This window comes from Mesoplodon densirostris, chromosome 14 (assembly GCF_025265405.1).
Source record: "Mesoplodon densirostris isolate mMesDen1 chromosome 14, mMesDen1 primary haplotype, whole genome shotgun sequence".
Taxonomy (NCBI): Eukaryota; Metazoa; Chordata; class Mammalia; order Artiodactyla; family Ziphiidae; genus Mesoplodon; species Mesoplodon densirostris.
In genome coordinates, this window is record NC_082674.1 from 38,262,830 (window position 1) to 38,290,258 (window position 27,429).

A 27,429-nucleotide genomic window follows, 5' to 3' on the forward strand; every position below is an offset into this window, starting at 1 on the left:
TGTGTGACCCTTCCTGCTTTAGCATGTTGTGTTGGCATAAGCAGCCCTCATCCCTGAGAATATCATTGTTATCATCAGCTCCAGAGACCTGAGCCCATCCTCCTTCCTCTCCGTGGGGAGGAAATCCCCCAGACATCTTGCCACAGGCTTGCTTAGGTCTTTGAACCACGCCACTGTCTAATTTCTCCACCTGAAACAACATGCACACCCCTGCTCTTCCCCACCCCATAGGTTCTTGTGCTGGCAGCTTATATTTTGACAAGAAAGGGAAAGAAATTAGAATTTATTGAGCACCTGTGGTAAGCCTGGCACTTTGCTGGACAGTGTGTAGCAGGTGAAAGACCTGACTTCTGTCCTTAAAATAAGTACTACAGGTCTTATCATTTAGTATGGGATTCTACAGTAGGGCTTCCAAACTTCAGCAGGCATCAGAACCACGTGGAGGCTCATTAAAACTCAGATTGCTGGGCCTCATACCCAGAATTTCTTATTCAGGAGGTCTGGGGTGGGGCCTAAGATTTTGCCTTTCCATCAAGTTTCCAGGTGACGTTGATGCTGCTGGCCTGAGGACCACACTTTGAGAACAACTGCTTTACATGGACCCTATGAAATAGAAATTATTCCCATTTACAGATAAAGAGCTGAGTTGTAGAGAGGCAAAGTGACTTTTCTCAGATCCTATAGACAGAGCGCCAAAGCCCAGATTTGAAGCTGGGGGCTCTCACTCCAAAGCCTCTGCTCTTCCCATGATATCAGGAGTGGTAGATGCACAGCCCTTGAGCATCCCTCATCTAATCCACCCCTGGGGACAGGCAGTATTAATCGATCACAGGACCTCTGAACCCAGAGGTGGCCTTGGAATCCTTCCTACTCTGCTCCTGATAGCCATACCTACCAATCCGTGGGAGCTGAAATGAGTTATTGTACCAACAAATACATCCTCCCTAAAATAGAGACATTACCAAAAAGCAATCTATTAACATCTACAAAGAGCCCTAACCTGAGCTCAAGTCTGCTCTGCTTAGGAAGGAAGCGGTTGGTGGATTGGGAGCTATGGGAAGCATAGCAGTCCCACACTGTGCTGGGACCTCGTGGGTCATCAGCTAGATTCTTCATTCAGCACCCAGGCAGGGCAGGACTAGGGGCCCTTACCCTTAAGAAGTTCTCAATCTAGATGACGTTAATAAGGCGATTTTTTTAAAGCTGCCATTATTTTTCTAATTTATATCTACTACATGTTATTCTAAAAATTAGTTATTCCATTATTTGGCACTAAGTTCAGTGATGAATAGAAAATAGTGCTCAATAAATACTTAAGAAAGATAAAGCAGGTGCCAGAGACAGCTGTGTCCTCGCCTGATGAAGTCTTCTAACAAACGGACAGCAGAAATAAGTAAGATTGAACAGGATAACACCTTGAATTTAAATAGCTTCTCTGACTCCCAAAGTCATCCACAGATTTGAAATGAGAGATTGGTAGAAAACTGATTAAACTGGTCAAGGGAATAATTAATTTTTTCCTCTAAAAATTGTGAATTATATGAGGCATCACCATTGTTATATCCCTTGGACACTTGTTTATATATTTTCCAAAGGGAGTTAATGGACAACAAAGCGGAGTTTTATAGAGGTTAAGAGTCTCCTAAACTATGTATGTGAGTGACCCATGGAAGCTGATTGTGTCAGGTGTGATTCTCCTGTCTTCTAGAATAATCCATCACTATCTTTCATGTTTCTGCTAGCCCACACAATGTCTGACCCTCACCACCACTAACAACAAATATTTAGTCTGTTGCTAGTGTGTGTACAGGGAAATCTCTTGTCTCACCTGCTGTTTTTTAAAAGCAAGGGCAGGATGAATTAAGTTTTTATACGTCTAGAGTGCCCCGCTCTAGACGTATAAAAGTACTTAGCAAGACCTATGTTAGTAGATACTCAACAAATATTCATCATCTGAAAATACTACAGATCTCTTTTTAAAAACCTTGGGAAAAAGAAACAGTGTAATTAATGTTCATATGCATACATGTAAGGCGTGCTTGTGTGTGCATCTACCCTATATATCTGAAACAAGAGGGAGCAGGTGTCTGGGTGTTTGTGTGCATGTAGTTTTCTAAGTGATTTGCATTTCAGATCTGAATTGCGCACATGACGATTAGAGGTTGAGAGGAAGATTAGAGATGAAGTCATCTGTGCCAGGGTTGAAAAGTGCATGAATAGGGAAGGTGTATGTTGGAGGTGGGGAAAAATAACCCTGAGAACAAACTGGTCCAGGGCTGTCTCTGGCCAAACCAGCACACAATGACAGGGAGCATTTATATTTATTGCCTTGAAGGGCCTTCCTGGGTTTTGCCTTCTGGATTGTTTTGAGAGGAAAGACTTTATGGTATTTAGCATCCCCACCTTTGTATAGAAAACTCAACTCTCTCTGCACATTCCTAATGCCTGTGTTTCTATATGAGCATGCTTATAGTCATGCTCTTTTTTTTTTTCTTTTTTAATGAGACTTCCTGTGTAGCCCAACTGGCAAAAGGAGGAAGGAATATTTCATCCAACAATATGTCCAGAGACAAGAAAACTTTCCAAGATGCTCTGTGGGTCTTTGATGAAGCTATTTATGGGGTTGGAAGTCAGTCTCATGCAGACACACAAGGACGACTCAACTGGCCACTGAAAGCGATGACCGTGGCCATGCAGGTCAAATGAAATAGATTAGTAAGTACAGGTTATTTAATGGTTAAAAAACTTGAACATAGGGCCTCCAGAGGAAAAAAAGAGGTTCCTTCATGATGTCCCCTGTTCTGGCTGAATAGTATACATGCCTTGAGAAATCCACCTTGGTTTGGGAATAGCATATAGATATTGTGCTCAAAAAAGGAGTGGCATCCTCTCTGACCACTTCGGTTGTGATGATGCCTTGTGGTGGGCAAGACTGAGGCTGGTTAGAATGAAAAATGGTCATCTTTGGGCAGCTTCTGGATGACAAGATTTTTTCCAGGGTAAGTTTTAAAGCCATGTATTAAATCCAGCTATGTAAGTGGGAAACTAACTGCACCTTATAAAAGGCTTTACATGCAAGGCAGAGTCCTCCATTTGGAGCCTATTTTGTTCAATGGCAAGGGTAGGGAAATCCAAAACCCATTAACATTTCTGCTCTGCCCTGGGAATGTATTTAGCTGGAGCCAGTCTCGCAGTCTGTATGTACACCTGTCCTGCCTAGTGTGGGTAGAGACTTTAGCTATAGTGTTAGATTGGGGAATTCCCCATTGACAGAGAAGTTGTTTAATAGCTTAGGTATGTTCTGTAGCTCGTATAACATTGAAAGAGAAGACAAAAGATCCAGTTAATCCTTAGGGTCAAGTGGACCTTTCCAGATGGAGCAGAGAAGCCCCCCTAAGGACAGGCCCCTGGGAAGAACCTACTTCCCTACCAGAAAGCACAGAGAAGAAGGCTTCCTTAGACCTGTTTGACCCAGTGCTCTCCAATGGGCAGTGCTTCTGGATGTTCTAAGTCAGAGGCTTACATGATAAAGGGTTTTAAAATAAGCATTGTATTATATTAGAATATTAATGTTTCTTGACATTTTTAGATAGTTATTTGAGGGGGAGGGTTCTGTTTTGCCCCATCCATTGGAGATGGGAGAGGAGCATATAAGACAGAGCATAAAGAAAAATCCTGCTGATGTGGGTGTTTCCTTGGGGTGAGGCACTGGAAGAGGCACCAAGGGTGTGCTTCCTTCATGGTTAAAGCCCTAATAGTCTCAATGTAAGAATGTCCCATAGGCAGGTGAAGGATGATGTGATTCACTCGGGTGGTGACCTCCTACCAGTTTATCTAAGAATCCAGGTGAATCAGATCAGTAGGGGGTAATTGTGCAGTCACTGGTCAGCCTTCTATTGCTCAGCAAGAGAATTCTGGCCTGTGGACCAGTGGAATCAGGCAGGCGTTGGAGGAGGATTCCATAACCATCTTCTCTGTTCTGCCATCGTTACAGAAAAGCTCCATCAGGATGTACACCTTCACTTCCAGAATGTTTTATTTACAGTTAACCATAGCTGCTGCCTGGGAGAAAAACTTAAAACTTTAGTAGCATGATCGTTTTCAGAATTTGTGTTAGAGCCTTTGACTTTTTTTTTTTTTTTTTTTTTTTTTTTGCGGTATGCGGGCCTCTCACTGTTGTGGCCTCCCCCGTTGCGGAGCACAGGCTCCGGACGCGCAGGCTCCGGACGCGCAGGCTCAGCGGCCATGGCTCACGGGCCCAGCCGCTCCGCGGCATATGGGATCCTCCCAGACCGGGGCATGAACCCGTATCCCCTGCATCGGCAGGCGGACTCTCAACCACTTGCGCCACCAGGGAGGCCCCAGAGCCTTTGACTTTTAAGACAAGGACACCAAATATAGAAGAAACAGAAAATAGCTATGTATAAGGTTAATAAAAGCCCCTCACCTCCACCCCATTTAAATCCTGAAGAGGGAAAATAGCTGAGCTGTAGTGATTATTTCCAGCAAAGAAAACTATAATTATGGGGCCCAGTTAGTCTTCATAAGGGTCAGCCTTGGAATAGCATGGATGCTATTTTGAATATTTGAGAAAAGAGTGACATTCAATGTGAAATGGAAATGCTTCTGTGCTGCTGGGATTGGGCTAGCTCCCTCCAGGCTTCAGTTGCCCCTTGGGATAGCCCATTTTCCTCTCCTTGGTGGGTTTGGGATACACTTGAAACTCGTAGTCATTGCTGGGACTCCCACCAGCAGCTCCTGGGAGAAGCCGGGGGAGTGGCAAATCTGCTTTTCACATTGGCTTGCAGTCCCAGCTACCTAATATCAAGGGAAATAAGACTTAGGTATGTGGATGAAGTCTTCTGTACAGAGTGAAAGAATAAGGGAATAAAAACCATGAATAGGCTGTGGAAAGGAGTGGCTGGGTCACCTGCCTCGGGGGATGAACCTCCCACAGGACTTCATGGTTGTGCAAGAGTTGGGCAACGTTTGGCCAGGGTGGAGAGGCCTTGGCAAAGGCATTTGCACTCCTAATAGATTCCTATCTCCTCCATGGGGCAAACAAGTATTAAAGTTCTGCACAGCCCTTTAGGAGGAAGAAATCGATTGCCTTCTCTAGCCTAGCATACTTGATTTGTATTTTCTTGGAGTTTTATTCAACAAACACCCACTGTAGCAAAGGCACTGGGCTGGAGACCCTAGAGCATCAAGAGAAAATGAGGCATTTCTGTTTCTGCCCATAGGAGCTACAGTTTAGTGGGGGCTGGGTAAGGGGAGGACAAGCATAGAGGCGATCACAGCCAAGGCAGGAGATGATGAATGCCATGATGGGGAAGCGGGGCATGTGGTTTCAGGGCTTCTGCAGCGGAGAAGTGGGATACAGTGGTGTTGAGCATAGCCCTGGAGCCAGATAGCCTGCATTCAAGCCCTGGATCTGGCCTTATTTGTTGAGGCATCTGGGATAAGTTCCTTAAACACTCTGTACCTCTGTTCCCTCAACTGCAAAGTGGGAGTCATTATAGTACTGTCAGAGGGTATGTTTTAATGCTCATAAAGTTGGTCTTAGCTCTAAGACTAGAAAGGAGGGCCTGTGCTGACCTTAAGTTAGTGATTGACAATCTCCAGGCCTCAGTTTCCTCATCTGTACATTAAAGGGACTGGGTTGGACTGGATAAATGCTAATATTTTATTTATGCTAAAATTCTTTTATTCTGCAATTGTGTGTACATTAAGTGCCTGCTGTGTACCCAGTACTGTGTTAAGCATGGTGGGAAAGAGAAAAGGTAGAATATGTGCTCCCAGCCCTCAGGAAGCTATAATCTACGTGAGGAGAGGACATTAATATTCAGGATAGTTTTGGAGAATTAGAGAATATTAGAAATTAAAAACTTGGTCTTATGGGTATGAGAGAATAGAAATAGAGAGCTTCGAGTGGACCAGAATAGTCAAGAGGTTTGACAGCAACCATCAGTCCAATATATAGAACTACAAAGGCTGTAGACAAGAGCTCAGACTTGTTCACCAAATCCCAGGATTCTGAAGCTTGGGACATTGCATTAATATTTAAGTTAAAGTTCAACTGTAGGGGCTTCCCTTGTGGTGCAGTGGTTAAGAATCTGCCTGCCAATGCAGGGGACATGGGTTCGAGCCCTGATCTGGGAAGATCCCACATGCCCCAGAGCAACTAAGCCCGTGCTCCACAACTACTGAAGCCTGCGCATCTAGAGCCCGTGCTCCACAACAAGAGAAGCCACTGCAACGAGAAGCTCGTGCACCGCAACAAAGAGTAGCCCCCGCTCGCCACAACTAGAGAAAGCCCGCGCAGCAGTGAAGACCCAACACAGCCAAAAATAAATTAATTAAAAAAAAAAAGTTAAACTGTAGAAAGACAACAGTTATCTATTTAGGATTTAGACGGAGTAAGATCTGTAAAACTCCTTGCTTAAAGCAATAATATGGTCTGAAACTATAAAGAGGCACACCCTGGTTTTCCATGTATTCCTGGATGGTCATTCTGGTAGAACCTATAGTGTTAGTTCACTTGCACGCCTCAGATTTGAACAGCCTGGGCATCTGGCGGTGTTCTCAGCCCCTTCTCTAGAGGGCAGCACACAGAGGTGGCCCTGCAGAGCCCTCCAGCCACAGCTTTGGTAGAGCTTAGTATTCCTCATGCCTCCCTATCAAGGACGAGTTCTGCTCCTAAGGTTCCACGCCCTCCCCCTTAGGGACTCTAGGCCCTCTCTCTCCAGCAGTGTTTGCACTTAGGTTTTGAGAAACCTGCCTCCTGCAGCCCTACTATCTCAGTTTCTCAAGGTAGATGTGCAGATTAGACCATTAGTGACCCTGGCCTACACAGGTGACAAGACGCTTAACAATAGTTAGCAGATTGATGGGTGCCAAAAGACTGGTATAGACAGTAAGTTTACCCTGTCTAGGAAACTGGGGACACCTCCTGGAAGGGGTGAACCAGGGGCTTGAGTGGGCCTTGGAGAATGAGTGGAGGCCAGGTCAAGTTGGCAGATAAGGTGGGTAGAGGCACCAGGTATGTCCATTTCCCCCACCAGTGTCCCCCCGCAACTACTCCTCGCTAAACAAACATGGGAGGTGGCAAAGCCAGTTAGGTGTGGGGGAAGGAAACGAACTAGAAAGGACAGATGAGGCACAAGCATGATCTCCCTGGCCTCAACCAGTCACTGAGAATTCCTGCTCATCACCCAAGCGGTCAGCGATGGCCTGGCTTGATAGGCCAGTTCATGACATCCTGGCTTCAGATGAGCAGACCACAAACCCTCACAGAGCTCTCGGCCAAATTTCCTTCAGAGTAGGGCACCCAGAAATCCTGTGATACATGTCAGCACCCTCTGTGAAGGCATGAGTACATATCGTATTTGCCATCAAAAACACACCTCCACACAGGCACCCACCAAGGTAGGGACGACAGATGGGATCATGGAGGTTCAGAAGGGTGAATGGTGCAGTGACTTGCTGTTATAGCCCTTTGGAGAAAATCGGAGATGAAAACAGTTTGGAACTTGGGTCTGCTTTCTAGGACAGTTTTCCAAGCACCTTTCTTCTCTCCCAAATTGTACGCTCTCTCATTCTCCCTCTTCCACTCATTTACTTTCATAAAAAAGTTATTTTTTTCCCAAATAAGCAAGATGGAATCAAACTTTGCAACCTCCAAATGTATGAAATAAACATTATTCCTAATGAGCCTCTGGGAAAGTGCTCACCTTTGAACTTGGCCAAGGATTACGGAGCAAAGAAAATGTCTTAAGAACTTGATAGAGTGTTAGAGCTTCCTGGATTTTTTAAGTCAAGTTACATATTACATTTCTTTTCCTTAATAAGGGCAGTTCCAGAAATCCTTCCTGGATGATTAGACCATGTCCAAAAGCGGAGACCTACACTACTGACGCTGGTTTGGGGATTGTCATCTGGGTGCTAGGCAACAACAGGATGGGAGGCACCGTTTCCAGAATGCTCCTACTTGCCTAGGTCTCAGCCCCTACTCTCTGGGTCCTTGCCAGGGAGGTGAGGAGCATGTAGGCTATCCTAGGGTGAGGTAAGGGGAGGCCTGGACAGAACAGGGAGATGTTCCGGGAACCCAGTAGCTAAAAGGTGATAGGGCCGAGGAGGACTCCCACTAAGACGAGCTTTTTTTCTGGACACCTTGCCTGTTCATTGGCCTGTGCTCATCTCTATTTCAGTTTCTAAGAAAATAATAAGAGTTCTGTTAAAAAAAAAAAACACAATTTTCCTAAGGATAAAACACCACTGGCTATCTCTATAGTCTCTGCCTGCCTCACATGGACTATTAGACATTTTAATTTCCCTAGCTATTCCCTCACAAGCCAAGCAGTTCATCTATAGACATCAAGGTGCATCATTCACAGAAGGACTTATATCCAATTAGGAATGTGTAACTGCAGAACATATTCTGCTTGAGGTCCCAGAACATTTGTGCTGCCCTGGGTTTGTTGTAACACGTAGAAGATATTTTGTTTCCCTTTTCTTGAAACTTTCCCTCCAAGTTTCCATCTTCATGCTTTTAATCATGACCAATAAGCTCCGTGCTCCCTCATCCCTGTGATGGCATGAGCTGCACCAGGCACCCCTAGTCCCACAGAGATCTACAGTACCGGGGCTTTATAAACAGAGCCCAGCAATGTGGATGTCTGTTGCTGAGCTGTTACTGCTTCGTGGCAGAGGCTGCCTTTCTCTGCACCCCAGCCCCCAGTCCCTGCACACGGGGAAGTTTAGTACACAGACCCTGAACTGAAAATACCGCCATGAACAGGCTGCCTCCTGTCCTGCACCTGCTTAGTGCAGCTTATCTTTTAAAATAAGCCATCCTGCAAAGAGGAGTTTCCCTTAGTGGCCTTGGGGTTTGTTGGAGGTTCTCTAGAATCGGCAACTTAGCTGTGACCTCAGAAGCCTTGGCTCTGGCTAGGCAAGGTCTTTGCGCCAAAACAGGCTCAGTGCCCATGGAGATAATCACCTCCTGTAATATCCACACAATCCTCTCATTGTCAAAGCACAAGGAATGCAAAAATAGAAGAAATGCCACAACAGGGTTGCCCTATGGTTCAGCTAACCCAGGCTTCTGCTTCTGGCTGAGGGCACCCTGGGACACCTCGGGAGGGACAGTCCCACCCGTTGTTCTGGGTCGGCCCTGATTGGTTAAGGCCCATGCTCCTAACACCTGAGCCGAGCGCCTCTTTACCAGGCCTCACCAGGCCTGATTCTGCACCATCTTCTTGGGAACCCCTTCACCCGCTCTGTCCTGGCTCACTCCTGTTGTCCTTAATATCTCCCTGAGAAGCCCTCTGTAGTCTCCCTTTCTCCTCGCCTTGGTCAGGGCACCCGCTGTGCTGCCAGAGCTCTGGTTACTGACTTCTGCAGCAACAGTTTCAATCCTACACGCCAGGCATGATTCTAAGCACACTGCGTGTGTGTAGCACTTATTCCACACAAGAGCCCAGGTGGCAGGGACTTTGAGAGGAGCTGTTTTACAGGACACCGAGGTTTAGAGAAACCTAAGTGACTTGCCCTGGGTCACAGAGGAAGCGTCTGAGCTCCCAAGCCCAGGTGGTCCATCTGGCCCATGCCCTGGCCTGCTTGTCCATCTCCCTCACTAGGCTGTCAGCTCGTTGTGGGCAGGGACCTGTCTTTCCTCTGTATCCCCCAGTGCCGAGTGGACACTCAATAAATGTTAACTTAATGAAAGCAAAATTTCACCAAACATAAATGCCAGATGGGATTTAAATTCCAAAGAGCCAAACTTCTTGCCAAAAGGCTAAAATGCAGAGGAGTACTTGCTCTTTGAGCTCAGTGATGGTGCCTTTTTTTTTTTTTTTTTTTTTTTGCGGTACGCGGGCCTCTCACTGTTGTGGCCTCTCCCGTTGCGGAGCACAGGCTCTGGACGCGCAGGCTCAGCGGCCATGGCTCACGGGCTCAGCCACTCCGCGGCACGTGGGATCTTCCCGGACCGGGGCACAAACCCGTGTCCCCTGCATTGGCAGGCGGACTCTCAACCACTGCGCCACCAGGGAAACCCTGATGGTGCCTTTTTAAAACGCTGGTTGCTTTAGGACTTTCTTATACATGCCACAAAGTTGGGGGATGTAGTGTGTATAGGACAGATGGGTTTGTCACAATCTCGAAGGCGATCAGAAGTCACTCCAATGAAACCAGAGCTGCATCTGGCATTTTTTAAATAATTAGAAACAACCAAGCAGGAACACAGAAAAGAGCATTTCTTAGCTGATTCTGGAGAAATGAACCTTATCCTCCTTCGCACCGGCAGCAGGATTTGCAGTGTCCCAGGCACAGCTGAGACACAAGTCGTGAGAACCACCACCAGGGTTACACAGCGCCCCTCCACTCAGGTCTCCCCACATGGGGGCTAATCTTCTAAATGGTTTAATCAAGCCCACTGTGGCCTTTGAGGCTACAGGGACGTTGGGGCTGTTTTTTCCCTGGGCTTAAAGTCTTTCTCTGCTGCTGACTCACATGTTAATTATTGCTTTCCGCAGAATTAGCAACGCTGCCCCACTCGCCTGCCTGGATGTTATACGGCTGTGCAGCCCCCGGCCCTTTCCCGAGCAGTCAGGGGGACAGCGTCCCAAACACAGAAACCAGCCTTTGCTTTAGAGTCTGTGGGGAAAGGGCTGCTGAGGGTGCTCTGCTTGGCCCAGGATTCTGAGGGTTAACCTCCCAGTCTTTTGACCAAAATCTCCTGAAAAGTATAGGCAAGAGTTTCAGTTCCCTGTCACCTGTCAGCATTAATGGACAGAACTGGTGCTTCACAGAAATAATATCGACTTATTTTCTCTTTGACTGCTGGGCTGGATAATGAAGTAAAAATGACATTATCTCTAATAAAAGTGATTTGCAGCAATCACTGATAGAATCTCAGTACCAGAGATTTGCCATTAGCAGGTTAGTCAGATAAGGGGAGCAGCTGGGTTCTGTTAACCCCCTCCTGGTCTGAGATGTGTGTGTGTGTGGGGGGGGTTGAGATTAGGGGACTAGATTTTTAAACATTGACGCTTTAGCTAATGGTTTATTCCAAAGTGTGGGTTATTCTCCAACCCTACTTGCTTACCTTTAGGGTTGTATTGGGTTTTTTAATTGTTTGGTTCTTTTCCCTTAGGATTTTTGGGTTTGGTAGCTTTCTTTCTTTTTCTTTTCTTGGGTTGGCCCATTTTCTCGCCTCCATGTTACATCACCGAAGGGGTGGAACCCTGGCCAAGCCCTGGCATCCTCCTTGCCAGAAATCTGACTCCCAGAAGGTCATCTACACATATGACATGAGGGCTTTGGGCAGTGGGTGGTATTGGGCAACAGACTGTTCTGTTGTGTCAGGGAGGTGGGGTCAGAGGCAGAAACCTCCCTGGTCTCATCTGGAGGGTAGGGAAGAGGAGGGAGAGGAGGGGAAGGGGGGAGTAGGGAAGGAGGGGGCCACCGCTCTCCACGCTTGTTCACCAGTGTCAGTGAAAGCTGACTGGCATCTGGCTCACTGAACACCCCCTGTGATGTGGACAGCAGGCACAGCCAGCAGCTTCATATGAAAACATCCTTAGGGTATGGGGATCTGTTTCCCAGGAACAGCAAGGAGTCATCGGATATTAGGTAACCTAGCGATGAATGCAGCCACCATCACACCTCTTTATTAACCCACTTTCTACCCAGAAAGCAGCAAAGCATTATAACTCTACAATCCTAATCCCACTGCTAGGGGATCACGGCTGGTTTAGACTTCATCCAGCTCACCGTGTGTATCTGAAAGAGCTAGACGAAATTGTTATCGTTGGGGTAAGATGCAGTGCCAGCCTCTGTCAATACACAAGCAGCTTGAAATTTTGCCTCTGCCCTCAGAGAAGATCCTTGAGATGAGGAATACTAAGGTGACGCTACCTTGCAGTTAAGTGAAACAGCTCAGTTCTCCAGGCGTTCAGGGCAGGGGTGAGATGGGGAGATCAGTGTGGGCTGCGTAGTGTGATCAGGAAAACCTCTGATGGTGGTGGGCCTATGTTGGTTCTGAAAGTATAGGGTTTGGAATGTAGGAAAGGAAGGATCACATTTCAGATGGGAAAAAAATAGCTGGGTGGCAGGTGGGGAGCTGAGTTATGGGTGGTGGTGCAGAATGTAGTCTGGCTGGGGCAGGGGGTGTGCTGCAGACTTGTGGCAACTAGGGTTGGAAAGCAAAGCTGGGGCTGGTAGACCTTGAGGGGCATCTAGAGCTTGAACTTCATCGTGAGGACAGTAGGGAGCCACTCCTCTTTTTTAAAATAGGGGAATGACATGCTGAAATGGTTTGGGGGAAAAGGGGGGTGTGCTGGTGTGCTGTTCCTCTCTCTGAGGTCTGATTGGAAGTGTATTCTTCTTGATTAGGGGTCAAGGAGGTGAGGGGCAAGGGGAAACAGCTAGAGGACGGGGGCTAAAGTCTGAAAATAAACGCAACACCACTGGAGCCAGAGGAGGCGTGCACCCTTGGTCAAGTTTGTTTTTCATCCCATGGGTAGTGTTTGAGTTACTATTCAGCAGGAATGCCTTGCTGAGGTCTCTGTGGGCTGAGCCGAGGCTCCAGCTTGTGGTGGCCCAAGGGTTGCTGCCATATTTAGAGCTCTTAACAAAGGGACTTGTTTCCCCTGGCTCTTCTCCCAAGGAAGAGGGGTTCTCATATTTGCTGTCCCATGTGGCAAAAACACAGCCAGCAGAAGAGGGATCCAGGCTGGGTTCTATGCTGCCCACCACCTGGTACCTCAGCCACTAACTAGTCAGTGGGGTAGGCAGTTATCTGATCATCAGCTTTATTTCCCAGTTCCTTTGTTGTTGACAGCCCTCCTCTGTGCTTGGCATCTTGTGGTCACTCGGCCATGTGTGTTGAGTGAAGGCATCCTCCCCACTCTGACTTTTCCCATCTTGCACCCTCCCCTCCAGCCCATCTCCTGAACACCGGCACCCCGGCTCATTCCCCAGCAGTGTCTTTGTTCTCATTCCTCCTGCCCTCGTGATTGCCCCCCTGCCCCGTAACTGCCCCTCCTTCGAATGCCCCCTCCTGTGCCGGGTTCCCCCCATGTCCAGCCTTGCAGACTTTCTTTGCTCAAACTCCCGTGGCATCCACTGACCACTGGGCCAGTCCTTTGGGACTTGACTCTTCACTTCTCTGCAAGCTCCCTGAGGTCAGGAGTGGTCATTCCATCTTTCACTCTATTGCTCACAGCCCCAGCACATGAAAAGAGATTAACAAATATTTGTTGAATGAGTGGAGAGAAAAAGCTATTGCTGGGGGAAAAAAAGCCACAACCCTGTTTCCCAGATTGCTCAATATTATCATTTGAGAGCATGATAGTAATATGGGGAAGATTTTTTGGCATTTCCCATGGTTTTTGATGACTTCTCTACCAAAAAATGGAGCATAGCTTCTTAAATGTGTGTGAACATCTCACTTCACATTGTAGTATGACAGGGCAGAAATGGGACAAAGCAAAGGCTTGACATGTGACCATATAAACAGGCTGAAAATTGTGGTTCTAAAGGAGAGAAAGGGTCTCTGAGTTCTCTCTGGGTTCCTTTCTCTCTCCTTTCATTTTGCCTTGGCCTTTGCTTGCTTTCTTCATTCTGTAGACAGGGAGGCTAGAAGGGGTTGTGGGATGGGGGAGGAATGAGAGATCCCATTCAGACCCCAGCCTTCTCTTGCTGTTCTGAAATGCTTTAAAGACCAGGCACCAGAAGTTCTGGCATCCAGTTGGGATTAGTAAGGCAGATCCTATGGGTGTTTCACTGTTAACATATGATCAGGCATCCGTCCTGATGAAAAGGCTAAACAAATGTTGTTTCCTTTGAAATTAAAGTGTCTAAAATAAAGAAGAGAGAACTGACCCTTAGAATCATGTTCAGTACTTGAGAAGAGTTCCCTCTGACAACTGTCTATTCCAGTTTGGGCTTTTTAAATTTTTTTCAGCCAGAATGTCTGACGACACTGCCAGGGGAATTTCTGCCCCCTCCTTCCTGAATATACCCAGCTCTGGCCCCTGAGGCAGCCCGGTTCTGTTTTCTCATGACACAGTGATTATTTTTGGCACTGCACATATTTTCTCTAATGTTATTACTCCCCCCCGCCCCCCCCCCCCAGCCCTTGGTTGCCTTTTGAGGAGCAATTGTTTGGGCAACTCGGTGTAAAGCAGGGGGTTAATTTTAGTTCCGTGTGGTGTGGAGGGGGAGTGGGGGACAGGAGGCCTTCTCCTTTGCCTCCCCTGCAGCACCCCGGCCCCCATGAGGGTGCCAGCGCAGGGGTCCTGTCCCCCTCACCCCCGCTCATGAAAGAGCCTGCTTTCACCAGGCTCTGGCCTCACCATTCATCCTCTCTGCCGACAAGATTTGAGGGGCTATCTTGAGGTGACGCTGGGGGCTGCACCTCAGGGACGGCATCTTAATGACTCGCCTTGGCGGGCGTTAGAACAGCCCCATTCAGAGGGAATTCACTCCCTGTGTGGTTGGCTCGCTCGGCCTCTGTCCATAGATGTTCTCTTGTTCACGCTGCGTGAGGAAATGGAGATTTCCAAGTGGGAAGCAGACTTCCCAGCGCTTTAACTCTTCCCTGAGGGGGAGAGGAGCTGCAGAGAACGAAACACAGTCTCAGCTGACCCAGCTGCAGCTCCCGGGAGAGGAGCAAGGTTTTTATCTAACGTCTCCAGGGCTGGGGATGGAGGCCAAGGCACCAGGGATCACATTTTCTTTCCTCCCTGAGAAGGAAAGGAGAAGAGTAAAGGGCACACTTGAATTGTCCTTACAGTCAAGCAGCACATATTTACCTAGTTTGTCTGCCCTGGTCCAAGGTCCCATGAAGGATGCACAGAAGTAGAAGATGTTGTGTCTGTGCCCCACCCCACCAAGGCACCAAGGTACTTACAGTCTAGTTATAGCAGCAGGAGGTTTGCATAGAAAAGCCAGCAAGACCGTTTAATGAGGGCCAGTGAGAAATTTGGGCAGGAGGCGCCTTGGAGAAGGGAGTAAAGGTGGCCAGGGAAGTGGCTGGGGGAAGTAGGGCTGGAACTGGCCCCAAGGCATGGAGTTTTAAGAGATAAGAAGGGATGAGATGAGAGCAGTGGGGAAGATGTGAAGGGAGAGAGGGGCACCAAAGTAGGGCTTAGTGAAATCCCATAAAGAAATATAAAAAGTAAGATGCTTCCTGGCAGAAGAGGAGACCTGACTTGTTAGACTTTGGGTGGCTGTGGATGGATAAGGACAGCATCTGAGTAGCACTGACCCAGGCAGATGTCCCTCATGTCCTTGGTCTCCAGATCTCATGTGTCCCCCGGTCTCTTTCTGTTTAAACTGTGGACACAGACCAGTAGAATCAGCATCATCTAGGAGGCTGTTAGAAATGCAGAACCTTAGGCCCCAGCCCAGACCTACTGAGTCAGAAACTGCATTGTAACAGGATCCTGGGGTGATTCGTGGGCGGAGTCAAGTTTGAAAAGTTCTAGACTGTGTGACCCCACTGGCAACTGTCAGCAGTGCTAGTTCAGGCCCCAACTTTGATTCGAAGAGCTGGGGAAACACACACACAAAAACATCTTTGAGTGTCTCTGAACTACAGCTCTTCCCAGATGGAAATCTTTTTTTCTAATTAGGAATTGGATTCGAATTTTTATGTCTTCCATTGTTTGTTTGTTTGTTTTGTAATTTATTTTTTGGCTGCATTGGGTCTTCGTTGCTGTGCGCAGGCTTCTCATTGCGGTGGCTTCTCTTGTTGTGGAGCGTGGGCTCTAGGTGCATGGGCTTCTGTACTGTGGCAGGCAGGCTCAGTAGTTATGGAGCATGGGCTTAGTTGCTCTGCGGCACGTGGGATCTTCCTGGACCAGGGCTCGAACCCGTGTCCCCTACATTGGCAGGCGGATTCTTAGCCACTGCACCACCAGGGAAGTCCTAGATTTTTATGAATGATCTAGAACAGCAAGCGACTCTGAAGAATTCACAGAACAGAAATCATTTAAGTGGTTTTTATCTAATGTCTCCAACTTGTACCACTTTGTACTAATTATGCTTTAGAGGACTCCAGAAGAACAGATGATGGGGTCCTTTCCCTCCAGAATAGGTGGTCTAGTTAGGGGGACAAAAGCTACAGAAGTAAAGTGAGTGGAGAACAACACAGGGCTGGATGGTGCAGCACAGAGTCTCTGGACTGGGATGCGGAGAGGTCAGCGCAGGTGAGGCCTTCCTGGTGAAAATGGACGGTGGGAGGTCCTGGAAGATGAGTGCAGTTAGGTCGAGGGGTGAAGAGTGTGTCCTCCAGGAAAGGTGTGGCGAGGGGCAGAGCAGGCGCTAGGTCTTAGCCACCAAGGGGACAGTAAGCTGCTCCCCACTCCCTCTAGAGAAAGTGCTTGCCTCATGCTGGGAAATTCATTTTACATCTGGGGCAGGGCACTTTTTTCTTTATCCTTCTGCTGTGCAATTTCTTTGTCAGTTCTCTTGGCTGAAGGCAGTGTTGTAGGAACAGGATGGCTGCATAGGCAGAATGGCTTGAGCCAAACCATAGATTGTGCTGTTGGAAGCTTGTGGGATCCAGAGGAAGTAGGCTGCTGACGGATAGAAGCCTTAAGGAAAACCCTAAATCAGATCGGGTACCAGCTTGGGTGTGGGGAAACAGCCTCACGCCCAGGGAAGTGGCACCAAGGAAAAGAGTCCAGTGAGAGTGAAACCTGTAACCTGTGGTGTCTGTAGATGCTGAGAGCAGAGTAGGAACTTGTTTCCTTTGTGAGACAGACATCTCCAAGCGGAGACAGATGATCCCGCTGGGCCCGGTTTGTCATCGTGGGTCTGACCTAGGACAAGAGGGTGACCAGGATGTCCCCTCTGCTGCTTCCCAGACCAAGAGCTCATCCAATTAAGTATCCTTAGAGGGTTTCACCCCCGATACACCCGGCTCAGCTAAACCTTTTGAACTTGCAAGAGAGATCTGCTTATGGGCATTTTGGGGAAGGTTGCCTGATGGCCATCAAGAGTATAGGATTTAGGGTCAAATGGTAGGTTTGAGTGCTGGCTCCATCACTGGGCGACACCAGGCATGTCACTAACATCCTTGGAGTCTGTTTCGTCATGTGTGAAATAGGGATGGTACATTCCTACCTCCCCAGATTGTTTCAGGATTAAGTCAGAGGCAGTGTGGTGAAGAGTTCTTTATCAAACGACAAGCACTGCGTGTGGTTCTTTCTTAGCTGTAGCAGCAGCAGCCCTTCAGCTGGCTGAGGTTAATTAGTCCCTCAGCTGGAGTCTGCACAGCGGAGGGGTTCGAGCAGTAGCGGGCATCAGAGGCCGGAGGGAACAGTGGGGAGCCAGGCAAATGCTCCTTGTGGACACACGCTTTCCTCCCCTCTTCATGGGGAGTCTTCTCTATCAGTGCACTAGACATGCTGAGATCAGGGTAGGTGGAAAGAAAACCTTATTTTTACACTGGGGCATGAGGTCCTGCTGACCGACAAGAGTGGCCCTCTTCGCAGCACTGGATTCTCCAGGTTCAGTACAGTTGGTCATCTTTCTTCAGACGTTTTAACCTGGACACTGCATGAGGGGAAGAGGAAGCCCCAGAGAGCCGGTCAGAGGGCAGGGAAAGTTGCTGAGACAGTACGCACACCCTGCTTTCCTTCCCCGGGTGCCTCCCTCTGCAGCACTTCCTCTGGGGCTCCACATTCAGTAATGGTGGCCATGATCCTGAAGATGCTGTTACCAAATTCATCTCAACTTTCAGAGGCGATCATGGTGAGGAAGCCATGGGGAGCTGGCGGCAAGCTGGATATGTGTCATCTTGTGTTATAAAAATAAATTAAAGGGGCTTCCCTGGTGGCGCAGTGGTTGAGAGTCTGCCTGCCGATGCAGGGGACACAGGTTCGTGCCCCGGTCTGGGAGGATCCCACATGCCGCGGAGCGGCTGGGCCCGTGAGCCATGGCTGCTGAGCCTGCACGTCCGGAGCCTGTGCTCTGCAATGGGAGAGGCCGCAACAGTGAGAGGCCCGCGTACCGCAAAAAAAAATAAATAAAATAAATTAATTAAAGGGGCTTCCCTGGTGGCGCAGTGGTTGACAGTCCGCCTGCCGATGCAGGGGACACAGGTTCGTGCCCTGGTCCGGGAGGATCCCACATGCCGCAGAGCGGCTGGGCCCGTGAGCCATGGCCACTGGGCCTGCGCATCCGGAACCTGTGCTCCGCAGCGGGAGAGGCCACAACAGTGAGAGGTCCACATACCGCAAAAAAAAAAAAAAAAAAAAAAATTAATTAAAAAGCAACACCTGATACAAAGGTAGTTATCATAGTGTAATTTATAACAGCTGGAAATAAGAAACTATTTCTGAACATCTGTCAAGTGCATTGTGATCCACCCATACAATATGATATTGCTGGCTGTTAGGAATATTTCTAAAGAGTTCTCTAAAATGTGATAAATGTTAAGTAACAAGCATAAATCCAGTGAGAGCTCAGTTTTTTTCTTTATACCTTTCTGTATTTTCAAAATTGCCTGCACTAAATATGCATTACCCTTATTCCACCAAAGCCTTTTTAAAAAGTGATATCTTAAACTAGGTTATGAGATGGTGATGCATAATGAAGGTCTATTTCCAATTGTGTGACACATCTAGTGCTGCTTGGCAATGGGCTCTCTGTTCACGTGTCCTTGAAAAAGTCAGAGCTCAGGGGTTTGGTTCCGGCTCCACACATTCCCATTACCTTTCTGAGCCTCAGTTTTCCTCATCTCTAAAATGGGAATAACGGTACCTGCTCTTTGTATCCTACTGGGCGAGATTTACAGATTAACATCTAAAGTGCTTTATAAGGTGTAGTGAGTGGTACAAATGTAAAGCCTTATTACTCACTAATATGTTGAATAGAGAACCTCGCTAAGGTTTGGGCTTGTGAAGCTCAGCATAGACACAGATCGTCACTGTCACTCCTGTGCATGCACGCTTTTCCCAGCTGGGCTGGAGACTGCACATGTCCTCAGATGACGTAAGGAGCTGGGTTATCTGGAGCCCCAGATGGGCTATACCTATGGGGCTGCTTGGTAATTGGGTCTGCTGCTCTCTTCCCCAAGGCTGCCTGGGGCCTAGAAGGCCACCAGATAAGCATCTCCAGTGGGGCCCGAGCAGATCTGACCATTAGAGGGCCATGTTGGGTGGGCCCCAGACATTACTGTCAGCTCTGAATGCAGTCCAGGCCCTGTCTTCAGGGGCACAGACCACCAGAGTGGGTCAGGGAGCTGGGGGCTTAGCCTCAGGGGAGGGGAGATGGGGAGGTTGAGAAATGAGACACTTCCCAGGATTCCTCCTTCAGGGCAGGGCTGAGTGAAAATATCTGTTCTTGTTTTAGCCACTCCAGCCCTGACCTCTTCTTTGTATCCCTTCTTTTAGGGCTTTTGATACACTAGTCTGGAGTATTAGTCTTATCTCTCAGTTGGGCTGTGCTCTCTTTCAGGGCAGAGACCAGGCCTCTCACAGAGGTATGCATATTGAAGTGTATTGATGCCTTTCCCCCTTGTGGAGTTCTGTCTGATCTGCCCAGTTTCTCCTGAATTTGCTAATGTAATTTCTTCCATTTTGACTGGCTAACTTTGATGCCCTTTCCTCTTGTATATAATATATAATCTATATAATAGATTCCCCTATGCATCACTACTGTCTTTGGCAAACATCATAATATCCCAGAAAGTTGGCCAACACCACCCTCTTTTAAAATATTTTGCCACTCCTTTGGAATTGCCTTCAAAGCCAAAGACCATTCTTTTCAATACCTTCAATTGTGGCAAGGCCTTATCTTTGAGGGCATATTTTATTCTTTCAAACAACTGAGACCCATCCACAGCCAAGTCTGGTGACTAAAGGAGGTGGCTACACAGGATAATGTCATTTGGGGTTTAAAATGATGTATGTTCTATGAAGTATTATGATTGATTTTCTTGTGTGACTCTGAGGTTCTTTCTAAAGGACCTCCCAAAATACTTAGAGCAGTGGCCATTTCACCAAAATAAAGTTTGTACCTTCTCCCAAGGTGGCTATTTTGAGGGGTTGTTGCCTTTTATGTGGCCTCGATTCAAGTCTGTCTCCTTCCTTTCACCTCCCTCTTTCTGTCAGTCATAGCCTCTGGGACAGTGATGGCCACATGAGCTCCTAGATAAATAACTGTTTGGTTTATGATGGTGACTCCAAATTAGCTGAGTGTGGACACAGTGCATGGTAGGGGAGAGATGTGGTTAGGTTTAAGAAGTAGATCTGGGTTTCAGTCCTCCAAAGACAGGTGATCACAGGCTCAGAAACCTTCTAAGCCCTCCAGGTGATTCTTCTGCAGGCTAAAGTTGAGATCCATTGCTCTGCAAAATTGGGACCAATACCACTGCATAATTTAAATAAGGATCAGATGAGAATGTTTATGAAATGCACCTAGCCCCAGTGATCAGTAAATATCTGTTTCCTTTTCCTTCCACCAACAAAACAAAACAAAACAAAACACACAAAAAAACAGCCTTTTTATTTTAAAGCTGACTGCTTTGCAACAGTGGTTCTCAGCCCTGGCTGCACAGGAGAATCACATGGGAAGCTTCAAAACCCCTTAATAGGCTGCACCGCAGGCCTATTAAATAGGACTCTCTGGGGGTAGGTGTAGAACCCAGGCATCAGTTTTTTGAGGCTTCTCTGATGATTGCTGTGAGCAGCCAAGATTGAGAAGCACCAGCTTTGGTTCTGCTCTAATTTATTTATTTATTTAAATTTATTTATTTTATTTATTTATTTTTGGCTGTGTTGGGTCTTTGTTGCTGTGCACAGGCTTTCTCTAGTTGCGGCGAGCCGGGGCTACTCCTCCTTGCGGTGCGCGGGCTTCTCATTGCGGTGGCTTCTCTCGTTGCGGAGCACAGGCTCTAGGCACGCGGGCTTCAGTAGTTGTGGCTCGCAGGCTCTAGAGCGCAGGCTCAGTAGTTGCGGCCCACGGGCTTAGTTGCTCCGCGGCACGTGGGACCTTCCTAGACCAGGGCTCGAATCTGCGTCCCCTGCATCGGCAGGTGGATTCTTAACCACTGCGCCACCAGGGAAGCCCTGTTCTGTAATTTAATCCATGAAGCAGTCAACCCCTAGGTGTAGGGCAGCCACTCGCCCTGATCTCTGGGACCTGAAGCTGGCGTGCTCCTTCCTTCAGGCAGCCCTCGTGCAGCAGTGGTACAGCCTCAGTGAAGGGTCACAAAAGCTCCCTCCCCATTGCATTTGACCTTCATTTCATCCATTTACAGCCTTCTGCGAATTGGCACCAGCTTAGAATTTCACCACCAGCCAATAGACTGATCCAAGCTGGTTTAATTAGCTTCAGTCTTTCTCCTTAACCTGCTGAAATCCATTCTGCTTCTAAGCCTTCGAACCTTATAGGGAACAGGTGTATTGTTTTGATACCCTGATGGCCCACAGGCATTAGGCATGGGAGCCCTAAAAGTAAAGATCAGGAGACTATGGCTAATTAAGCAAGCAACCCCATTGGTGCAGTGGGTGACATCTTGGGGGCCGCAAGGCAGGCTGACCAAGAGCTGATGATGGTTCCATTACTGACTTAAGTAGGGATCTCTAAGCCAGGCTTAGAGCAATAACCCCAAATCTGAGGAGAAAATTTTAAGATAATGAAGCTCTGGGCAAAGTGGTTTTTCCCTGGTTGAGTTATAGCATGTGCATGCTGAAGCTTTAGGACCGTCAGTTTTGTCTTATCTTTTGATTGGCCGCCCGGTCCCTAAGTTGTTTTTTCCCTTAGTTGGGATCAAGTGTTTCAGAATTTGAGTTTTTAACTTGGGGAGAATACATATAAATTTGTATATAGGAAATGTCCCCCCAAAATGAGAGAAACCGCTTGTTTTCCAGCTGTAGCTTGGAGAGAGACATTCATGCAGGCTGGAACTGCAGCTTTTTTTTTAATGGAGCACTGTAGAGTCCCTTCAGATGGCACTGCACCACACGCCCAGCCTTGCGTGATGCAGGCTGCATGCTGCACTGATTCCCCTTCTTCCTACTCACACTCCATTTGAGCTCGGGTATTGTAAGCCTACACCTAAGGTTCCAGATCTTTTTCCGAGGTGAGTGGGTGCTCACCTAAGAGCAGCATCTCCCCCTTACCCCACCATGTAGTCTTTATGTCACTGTATCTTTTCCAAATCGTCACCCTTCTCGTCTTCCTGTAGTGTACATGGACATCCAGTTGGTGGGAAGGTATCTAACACTGCCTGGTCCATGTTGAAGGTAGACAATAAATAGCAATTTCCTTGCTGCCAGGGGAGAACCTTTGATCTTGGACCCAGAAGAACTAGGTTTGAGACAATGTCTTTTAGCAAGTCACTCTGCCTCTCTAAATCTCCACCTCTTCATCTATTAAATGGGGATAGGAGTTTCTGTCTCTCAGGGGTTTTGTGAGACTCACATGAGATCAAGTGTAAAAAATGTGCTTTCTGCACCCCTCAAACACTGTAAGGTATCGCCGCCACTTGTCCTTCTAGGATCAGCTGGCCTCCTGCCTCACTGGGTAGCCTGCCCTGACCTTGTTTGCTGACATCAGCTTGTTTCTTATCTTAACCACCTATCGTGCTTATTGCCTGTGTTTATTTCGCTGGTTCATGGTCATGTTTCAAGTTGTTGGCTCCCCAAACAGACTGCGTACTCCTCGAGATCAAGGAATGTGCACCTCCTCCACAAGGTCCAGAACGGAGCTCAGTAAACACTTCTGGGTCCACCCGAGACACAGTCAACCAGGGCCACGTTCATGTGGTGTGTTCCATATACCATGTATTGTGTGGGAACCCCGTGTGGTCTCAGGAGGACCTCCAAGAAAGACAGGAGCAGGGACTTTGTAGAAAGAGCAATTGGAATAAGAAATACATTTCTGAGTCTTTTCTGATGATCCGGAAAACTTAGATAAAATATCTTTTTACAAAAAGCCAGAGAATTCTAATATGCCATGTCTAGAATTATCATTAAAAATAAATTCTGGTCTATTGCAGTGAATTCTAACACCCATCTAGGGAGAGAAAATAAGGCACAGGTACTTTAGGAAATGAAGCCTTGTTGACCTAAGAAGGGTCAGCTGCATGACCCAACAAACTGATCAAAATCAGCCTGACCAACAAATACACCTGCAGCCCTGAGACAGCGTTGACTTGGCAATGAGCAGCTGTAGGGCCAAAGTCTGACCGTGACTAATGCTCAGATTAGCCTGGCAGTGGGATCATTACTATCTGTCTTGAGGGTTTCATTGGTGGAGAGCTTTCTAGTACTTCCAACCCTTCTACCCTCATCTCATTTGATCCTGACAAAGAAGACATGAGCTGGCTCCCGTTTCAGAGATGAGGCAATCAGGGCACTGAGAATGCATTTTCTTGTTCAACATCAGATAGCTAGATAGTGTGTGGCCAGCATGTTAAAACACCAGTCCTCCTAACTTCCCGTGCCCTGCTCCGTTGGCTTGAGAGGCCCAACCTGTGGTAGATGGGGTGAGGAAGTCAACTGGGTGCATCACTTAGGCCAAGGCAGGTCTCACCTTTACACTTAGCATTAATTATTCTTGTTCTTCCGTGTTGCTAATTCAATATGGCAGCATTACACATGTTTGTCTGTTCTTCCCAGAGTCAACGTTAGACAGATATCTCTGGGCTGTGTCAAGGTTAACTAGATAATCCAATTAAAGTCATGCTGGTCCCAGAGCACAACTGCAAAAACAAGGTAGCTAAAGTGGAGCTCAGACTTTTAAACCAAGAGACTGCATGAGATTCTCAACCTTTCTTTTTCTAAACGTTAAGATGTTGCTGTTTATTCCTTGCTAAAGCCACTACCTCCTACGGTTAAGCAGTAGAAAGAGTATGTATTGGCCTGAGAAGAGATGGGTTGTAGCCCTAGCTCTGCCACTAATTAGCAGAACTGCCCTAAGTAAGTAATTTAACCTGGTCGGGCCACAGTTTCCAGATCTGTGAAATGGGGACAACAGCAGTGCCTGCCTTGCCCATGTCCTATGCAGGGGGTGAGGATGGAATTAGACAGGGAGCACCCACGTGTCTCAGGACTTCTAAGTGTCTGCTCACTGACTGTACACCCTCCAAGAGCTTATGTAGGCACTTGCTTTGTGACCTTGAGAAGTTACAGATGATGTCTGAGCCTCAGTTCCCACGTGTGTAAATATGCTCACAATACCTACCATAATTGTGTTGTTAAGAGGATTATAATGCGGTAATATATGTAAGGTTCTCGGTGCAGCACCCGACACAGAAGTGGGTGTCAATAAACATTTGTGTGGCCAAGAGAACGTAGTAGGAGCCAAATCTCAAAGGCCATTGGCAGACAGAGCACCGACCCCAGACGGCCTTTTCCTTCCCTGGCTCTTCCTCTCTGTCTGCTCTTCCACTTCAAAGAAGGGGCAATGGCAAAGGGAAGCGCTGTGCGTGCAGACATTGATGTAAATGTCACATCGATGTAAATGTGCTGATGTCTCTTTCACCCAGGAGGCCTTCTCTAGAGGCCCCTAATGGCCGGTGATGCGTTGATGATGCTTCTGTTGGGGAACACGACGGTTGTGCTGGAGAGTGGAATCCAGTGTCCTAAAGACGCTGGCTCTCATGACACGCAGGTGTGATGGGTACATTTGTAGCATCCTGTCCCCTTCTCACCCTCCCTTCCTGGGCCAGGATGCGTGCAAACCTCGAACAACTGCTTTCGCTCCACAATCAGAGGTCAGGATTAAAATGCAAATGAGAGGGACTAGTATACAAACTGCCACTACAGGCTGGAGCAAGAGCAGGATGATCCTAAGGGCAGGTTCTGAAGGCGTGGGGTGCAGGGACGAGAGTTCTGAGAGCTGGAAGTCAGGGGCAGAGGAGGAAACGTGAGTTGGGTAAAGGAAACAGAAAAGGGAGATAGGACAAGAAAAACAATTTCACTCATTTCACAATTTTTCTGAAGGTTCTTCCTGACCATCAACAGCTGTTGGAGTTTCCTCCTGCAGTCTGAGTCTACGATGCTTGATCCGTCCAAGGAGCTGGTGGTTTTGTTTTTCTAAAACGAAGCAGGTGGTAAAGTCAAAACAGTGCCTCTGCCCCACATCTTGGCGGTTTGAGAGGCGGTGTGTCAGCATTCCGGGAATCCCAAAATACTGAATTTTCAGTCCAGATAACAGGCTGCAAAGCCAAACAAAAGGAGAAGCAGCCCCTGGTTTTGGAAGTCTCAGGAGAGAGGATAGACAGAGCAAGCCGGAGCGGGTTCGGTGAGGCCTTGAGAGCCGTGAACTGCATTGGACACCTTTAAAAAAAAAATAAAGACAAACTTGTTTATTCAACAAGCAATATAGTTTTTTTTTTTTTTTATAGAAACATAAGAAAATACAGAGAAGCATTAAGAAAAAAATTCCTCCTAACGTCACTGACCTGACACTGTAACAATTTTGAGGCTAGGGAGGCAGGACATCATTGACGGAGAAGAGCCTGGATTCCAGGGCCCAGCTGCCCGGTGCAAAGCCCCACTTCCCCATTTACCTGCGGAGAGGCTGCAGGTGAATTACAGCAGTCTCCCCTTATCCACAGTTTCACTTTCTATGGTTTCAGTTCCCCACAGTCAACCCCAGTCTGAATATATTAAATGGAAAATTCTAGAAATAAGCAATTCATAGGTTTTAAGTCTCACGCCATTCTGAATAACATGGTGAAGTGTCCCACCATCCCATTCAGGACATGAATCATCCCTTTGTCCAGTGTATTTGTGCTGTATACGCTACCTGCCCATTAAGTATAGGAAAAAACATAGTACAGGTAGGGTTCGGTTGTATCCAGGGGGTCAGGCAATCCACTGGGAGGCTTGGCATGAATCCCCCGTGGGTAAAGGGGGACCACTGTACTTAGTCTCTATGGACCCGTTTCCTCATCTGTAAATTAGGGGTAATAATAACAACTACTTCCAAGGGTAGTTGTGAGAATTAAAGAAGCCAGCGCAGTAGTGCTTAAGACCGTCCCTGGAACATAATAAGTACCATATACGTGACAGCTGTAAGAATAACAGTTATTAGTACTTTATTATATTTCTAGATTTCTTCCTATATAAGAAGTGTTATGTATAATACATTTCCATGAAAATAGGATTATACTGTACTCTTTTGTAACATTTTTACTCTCACGATTATCTTTTCATGAATATATTTGTTACTGATATTAGCTAACATTGACTGCTTACCATTGGGATAGGCCTGGCACTAAAGACTTTACAGAAGTTGGGGGCTTCCCTGGTGGCGCAGTGGTTAAGAATCCACCTGCCAACGCAGGGGGCATGGCCTGGAGCCCTGGTCTTGGGAAGATCCCACATGCCATGGAGCAACTAAACCCATGCACCACAACTACTGAGCCTGTGCTCTAGAGCCTGCGAGCCACAACTACTGAGCCTGCGTGCCACAACTACTGAAGCCCACGCACCTAGAGCCCATGCTCCACCAACAAGAGAAGCCACCGCGATGAGAAGCCCATGCACCGCAACGAAGAGTAGCCCCCGCTCGCCGCAACTAGAGAAAGCCCGTGAACAGCAATGAAGACCCAACACAGCCAAAAATAAATAAATGAAAAATAAATAAATTTATATTAAAAAAAGATTTTACAGAAGTTATCATATTTGATCCTCACATTAACTCTGTGGGGCAAGTACTGTATTACCACTTTACAGATGAGAAAACTGAGGCTAATCAGGTTAAATAATATAAACATACAGAGCTGGCGAGTGGCCCTCTGTCCTGCAAGGAGAAGGAAGATAAGGCCTGCTGGTAGCCTGTCCTGGCAGGATTAAAGAGGAATCGTGTTTGTGCTCAGTCCTTTTTAACCCTCAGCAGGTGTCCACGTCGGGACATCAGACTGACGGGTGTCTGGCTGACTGTTCTTGGGCTCTAGTGGCATTTTCGATTTTTACAGTGGAAATCACTCTCTGATACGAAATGGGATCTAAGGTCCAGTTCTGGGCTTCATTGTCTCTAAGAGCATTTTATCCAGAAGCAGATCTTCGTCTGGTTCTCCAGAGGCTTTGGCACAGCCATCTGGGCCACTGGCCACAGCTTCCTCGCCCTTCCCTCTCCGTCCCTGGGCATTCACCTCAGTCCCCAGATAGCCCTGGACCAGGTCCCAGGCATTGCCAGTGGATTGATTCAATTGGCAAGGCTTTGCTCAAACCCCACCCACGTGAAGCCCTGTCGTGGACTCCGTGGCGCGCAGGAGGGGAAGGCGGCTGAGAAGACACGAGACGCGTGAAGGCAGAGCTGTCAGTACAGAGCTGACTCTCGGCAGCTCAGGTGACTGGCGTGAGCCCGCGTCAGCTCGTCGGGAGGGTCTGGCCGTGCCGTGGGTGGGGAGTCCCGGGGATGTCGTGACCAGGGGTGTGATGGGATGACAGT

The 27,429-nt window shown here is 47.6% G+C and overlaps 1 protein-coding gene across 2 annotated transcripts in view; it reads left to right on the forward strand.

Moving 5' to 3' along the window:
• Positions 1 to 27,429, forward strand: part of EPAS1 (endothelial PAS domain protein 1) — an 89,432-nt gene that overhangs the window by 22,330 nt on the left and 39,673 nt on the right. The window lies entirely within an intron of this gene.